The 5,470-nt window shown below is 42.4% G+C and overlaps 1 pseudogene; it reads left to right on the plus strand.

Annotated features, from left to right (window-relative positions):
- The first annotated feature begins 1,456 nt into the window (after positions 1-1,456).
- LOC132372441 (ubiquitin-conjugating enzyme E2 S-like) lies at positions 1,457-1,887 on the plus strand (annotated as a pseudogene).
- The last annotated feature ends 3,583 nt before the right edge of the window (positions 1,888-5,470 follow it).

The raw sequence follows: 5,470 nt of genomic DNA on the forward strand, positions 1-5,470 counted from the left end.
AGGAGGGTCTCCAGTTCACTGCTAATGGACTCTGGTCAACTGATAAGAATGGGCCGACACCTCGAGGAAACCAAAACAGCTTGTCATTTTCTCTGTTTTGTTTTGTATGTTTTTTACCCCCATGTAACAATCTCCCTTAGGGTCAGTGGTTGGTGACCTCCATAGAGGTTTAGATTGTCAAATATATTTGGTTCTTTAAAAACAACTTTTGTTTGAGAAATACTCAAATAAGAGATATGGGGCTAAATCAAAAGTTGTTTTAGTGGTCAGATTTATTTTGTTCCTTTGCTGTGTTTTTTAAATGTTGGGCAAGGCCCAACATTTGCTGTTACCCATGTGACAGCATTGTTTTCTGGAACCTTGGAACATTTGAAGACTTGAGGTCAGAATCTCCCCACTTTAGAGGTGCAGTAGAAGGCACCACTTGGATGTAGCTGATCAAGAATGTAGGGATGAGAGACTTCCCTGGTGGTCCAGTGGTTAAGAATCCCCCTTCCAATGCATGGGACATGGGTGTGGTCCCTGGGTGGGGAACTAAGATCCCACATGCCTCGGGGCAGCTAAGCCTGCATGCTCTAGAGCCCACAGGCCACAACTAGAGAGCCCGTCTGCCACAACTACTGAACCTGAGAGCTCTGGAGCCAGTGTGCCACAACTAAAGAGAAGAAGCCCGTGCAGTGAAGTGAAGAGCCTGCACGCTGTGACTAAGACCCAGTGCAGCCAAATAAGTAAATAAATATTTTTTTTTAAAAAAAGAATGTAGGGGTGAGACTGCTTTGGAAAGACTGGGAAGAACTAGAGGACAGTTGGAGATGGAAGATGGGTCTGCATATATTTTGGAACTTTAATTCCTCGTGAGGCAAAAGAGGAGAGCTGTGTTTTGTGGCAGACTGTCTTGTGTATATTGTGCAACCTGACAGGTGACCCTGAATGACAAGGAAGCTGGAATAGGGAATGATGGGAGTACACTTGACCAACAAATACCCCCCCAGATTACAGGGGTTTCAGAGTATCGCATCAAAGAGACGATCTACAAAGAGCCTTGAGAGGTTGGAGAATGGAGAAGGCATCATGAGGGCCCACAAAGTCCTTTCTAGTTCATCAGGGTAGTAGACCTGACTGGGATTTGAGGACAAAATCAAACATCTAATAAGTGGTCATTTGCCTTGAAAAACAAAGACCTAAAAAACCTTTTTTAAAAAATAATTTTTTGGTCCAGATGACCAAAGCCTGTATGTGTAATAAAAAAATCATAAATAAATTTCTTTTGAAATGGAAAAAAATAAAAAAAAAAAAAGACCAGCACCCGGGGTGGGTGGAGCTGCAGGCGCAGTGCATGGGGGCTGAGGCAGGGGGGAGGGGAGCTGGGGCCCCTGGGGCTGCAGTGGCAGCAGTTGGGGACCGCCCCCCAGCTCAGGAAGGTGGCCGAGGGACCCTCCCCTTGCCAGTGGCAGTCATGAACTCCAAGGTGGGGAACCTGCCCCCCTCCCCCATCATCCACCTGGTGTACAGGAGGTGATGATGCTGACAGCTGACCCACCTGATGGCATCAAGGTCTTTTCCAACGAGGAGGACCTCACCGACCTGCAAGTCACCATCGAGAGCCCCGAGGGGACCCCAGGCGCCAGAGGCCTATTCCATATGAAACTCCTGTTGGGGAAGGACTGTCCTGCCTCCCCACCCAAGGATACTCGCTGACCAAGATCTTCCATCCGAAGGTGGACGCCAATGGTGAGACCTGCGTCAACATGCTCAAGAGGGACTGGACACCAGCTGGGTATCTGGCATGTGCTGCTGACCATCGAGGGCCTGCCGATCCACCCTGACCCGGAGTCCACCCTCGGCCAGGAGGCTGGCCCCCTGCTCTTGGAGAATTAGGAGGAGTAGTGCGGCTCACAGAGATCCCTCAGGGCGCAGGCAGGCTGAGGCTTCCACTGCTGACCCCATGGCCCCTGGGGGCCCGGGAGGGGCCGAGGGTCCCATAACCAAGAAGCACACGCCTCCTGCCTCTGTGTCCCTCCCTCCCCCCCGCACACCCTGGCCCCAACTCTGTCTGTAAGTTATTTAAATTATGGCTGGGGTGGGGGAGGGCATGGGGGCACTGGGACCTGGATTTGTTTTTCTAAGTACAGTTGGAAAAGCAAAAACAAATAAACAAACAAACAAAAAAACTGCAGAAATCTGTAAAACATTACCGCGAGACATTAAAGAAAACCAAATTAAATGGAGAGACATACCATGTCAATGAGTATAAAGATTCGCTAATATAACGATGTCAATTTTCTTCAAGCTATTCTATAGATTCAGGGCTATCAGAGTAAAACCCCAATCAGTTTTTAAATTTGGTTTATGTATGTATCATATTAAGTGTATGTTGATGTTTATGTGTGTGTATTTGTTTTGTTGTTGTTGTTGTTATGGAATTCGAAAGCTGATTCTAGAAAATATATTAAAATGCAGTGGACTAGCCTGATTCCAAAATGGAAATTAATGGAAAGGCAATGGACTAAGAATAGTGAGGGTACTCTTGAAGAAGTTCATGGTGTGAGAACTTACTCTACAAGACGTTGATAATTTCCCTGATGTGACAGTAATTGAGACAATATCATATTAATGAAAGGATAGACAAATAAAATAATGGGATAAAATCAAGACTGTGCATATATATAGATTCCTGAATGACTAAGATGACACTTCCAAACCTTAGGCAAAGCATAACTTTACAATAAATGTTGTTGAGAATATTGGCTATCCCAATAGGGGGTTGCTGGGCGTGGGGGCAGGTGAAAATGGACCTTGAACTCAATTACATACGATTCAGAAAAAACAGCTCCACATGGATTGCAAGGTTAAATGTGAAATACAGAACTCTGAAGCTTCTAGAAGATAAGACAGGAGAATATTTTCATGACCTACAGTAGGAAAAGACTTTATAAACAAGACACCAAAAGCATAAAGGAAAGATTTATAAATTTTACTGTATTAAGTTCATCAAGACACCAGCAAGAAAGTACAAAGTAAGCCACAGAGTGAGGGACAATATTTTGAATCACCTAAACAATCCTGCGATCAACAACAACAACAATAATAAAGTCTGGCAACCAAAAAGGAAAATGAGCAAGAGATCTGAACAGCAACTTCACAAAATATGATAGCCAATAGCCAATGAATATATGAACATGTGAAAGGAACTCAACTCAGGGGAAACGTAAACTAACAATAAGTGAGATAACACTACTCTGATAAGAAATATATATTTGGTTTCTGCCCTCAGTTCCTGACACAGAGTTCCTAAAACCCTTGTAATTTCCTGAATAATAGGAATAACAGGAGCATTTTTTGTTATAATATTTGGACTAAGTCCCTGGTTCCTGACACAAGAGTTTCTAAGACCCTTGGAAACTCCAGAGTGATAGGAGCATTTTATCACATGCTAATGAGATGACTGTCACTGGGGTCCCTGGTTAGCTTCATAATGGGAGCTAGTCCCCAGAAGGACCAAGGCAAGGAAACTTAGAAATTTCAGTCCCACCTCCGCCGACCTCCAGGGAGGGGAGAGAGACTGGAGTTTGAATTAATCACCAATGGCCAGTAATTTAATCAGTGATGCCTATGTAATAAACCTCCATAACAACCCTAAACAGCAGGGTTCAGAGAGCTCCCAGGTTGGTGAACAAATGGTGGTGCTGGGAAGGTGGCACACCCAGAGAGGACATGGAAGGTCCACACCCCTTTCCCACACCTTGCCCTATGTACCTCTTCATCTGGCTGTTCATTGTATCCTTTATAACATCCTTTATAACGAACTGGTAATAGTAAGTAAAGTGTTTGCCTAGGTTCTGGGAGCCATTATAGCAAATTACCAAACCTGATCAGGAGGGTTGTTGGAACCCCCAAGTTTTAGCCAAGTAAGACAGAAGTATGGATAACCTGGGACCTTCTACTTGCAATTAGCATCCGAAGTGGGGGCAGTGTTGTGGGACTGAGCCCTTAAGCTGTAGGGTCTGTACTAAATCCAGGTAGTAGTGTCAGAATTGAATTAAATTGTATAACATCCCGTGGGTATCCACAGAGAATTAGAGAATTTCTTGGTTTGAAAAATCCATACATTTGGTGTCAGAGGAGTTGTGAGTAGAGAAAATTTTCCTTTAACTACAAAACCCATCAAAACAGCTAAAATTTAAAAGACTGATAATAGTAATCATTGAGGCAAGTAGAGGGCAGCAGGAACCCTCATTCACTGCTGCTTGACAAGTGTATTAGTACAGCCCCCTCAGAAATGGGATTGGCAGTAGCAGCAGAGTTGATTACAAGCACACCCTAGGACCCAGCATTTCCAATCCTAGGAAGAGAGAAAAGAGAAATGTGTGTACACGTGCACCAGTAGACAGTAGAATAGTGTTCTTAACAGTATTATTTTTTCTTGCCTCAAACTGGAAATACCCAAATGCACACTAAGAGTAAAATATATAAATAAATTTTAGATATATACAATCGAAGACTATAAAAGAGTGGAAATGAACCAACTACAGCTACAATCAGATCCTGGGTAAATTTCACAAATATCTTGAGCAGAAAAAAGCTGGTCATGAAAGCAGTTATACTGTAGGATTCCATTTACTATAAAATTCAAAACAGAGCTACAGAGTTTGGGGATACACTGGAACTGTAAAGCAAGCGAGGAAGTGATTACCATAATTGCCAGGAGGAGATGAAGGGGACATGAGAGAGGCTTTGGAAGTGTCGGTGAGATTCTGTTTCTTGATCTGAGTGGTGTTTACATGAGGGTTTGCTTTGTGATAAATCATTAGGGCACACATTTTTGTTTTATATATTTCATATGTGCTTTTATATATGCTTTTTCCAAACTATCTTTTGAAATTTAATCAATTTAATAATAATGAAATAATTAATTTAATATTAATTTAATAATAATAGGGTTTTTAACTGAGATATAATTCATATAATATTGTATTCATTTTAGGTGTACAACATAATGATTTGATTGATACATGTATATATTGCAAGATGATTGCCACGATAAGTTTAGTTAACATCCCTCACCTCAAACAATTACAAATTTTTTTCTTGTGATGAGAGCTTTTTCTTTTTAATATTTATTTCTTTATTTATTTGGCTGCGCTGGGTCTTAGTTGCAGCATGCCGCATGCATTATCTTTAGTTGCAGCATGCGGGATCTTTAGTTGCAGCATGCTAACTCTTAGTTGCAGCACATGGGATCTAGTTCCCTCACCAGGGATCGAACCCAGGCCCACTGCGTTGGGAGCGCAGTCTTAGCCACTGGACCACCAGGGAAGTCCTGTGATGAGAACTTTTAAGATCTACTCTCTTAGCAACTTTCAAATATACAATACATATTGTTAAGTATAGTTGCCATACTATACATTATATCCCCAGGACTTATTTATCTTAAAACTGAAAGCTTGTACATTTTGACCACCTTCACCTA

The sequence above is a fragment of the Balaenoptera ricei genome, chromosome 10 (genome assembly GCF_028023285.1).
Source record: "Balaenoptera ricei isolate mBalRic1 chromosome 10, mBalRic1.hap2, whole genome shotgun sequence".
NCBI lineage: Eukaryota > Metazoa > Chordata > Mammalia > Artiodactyla > Balaenopteridae > Balaenoptera > Balaenoptera ricei.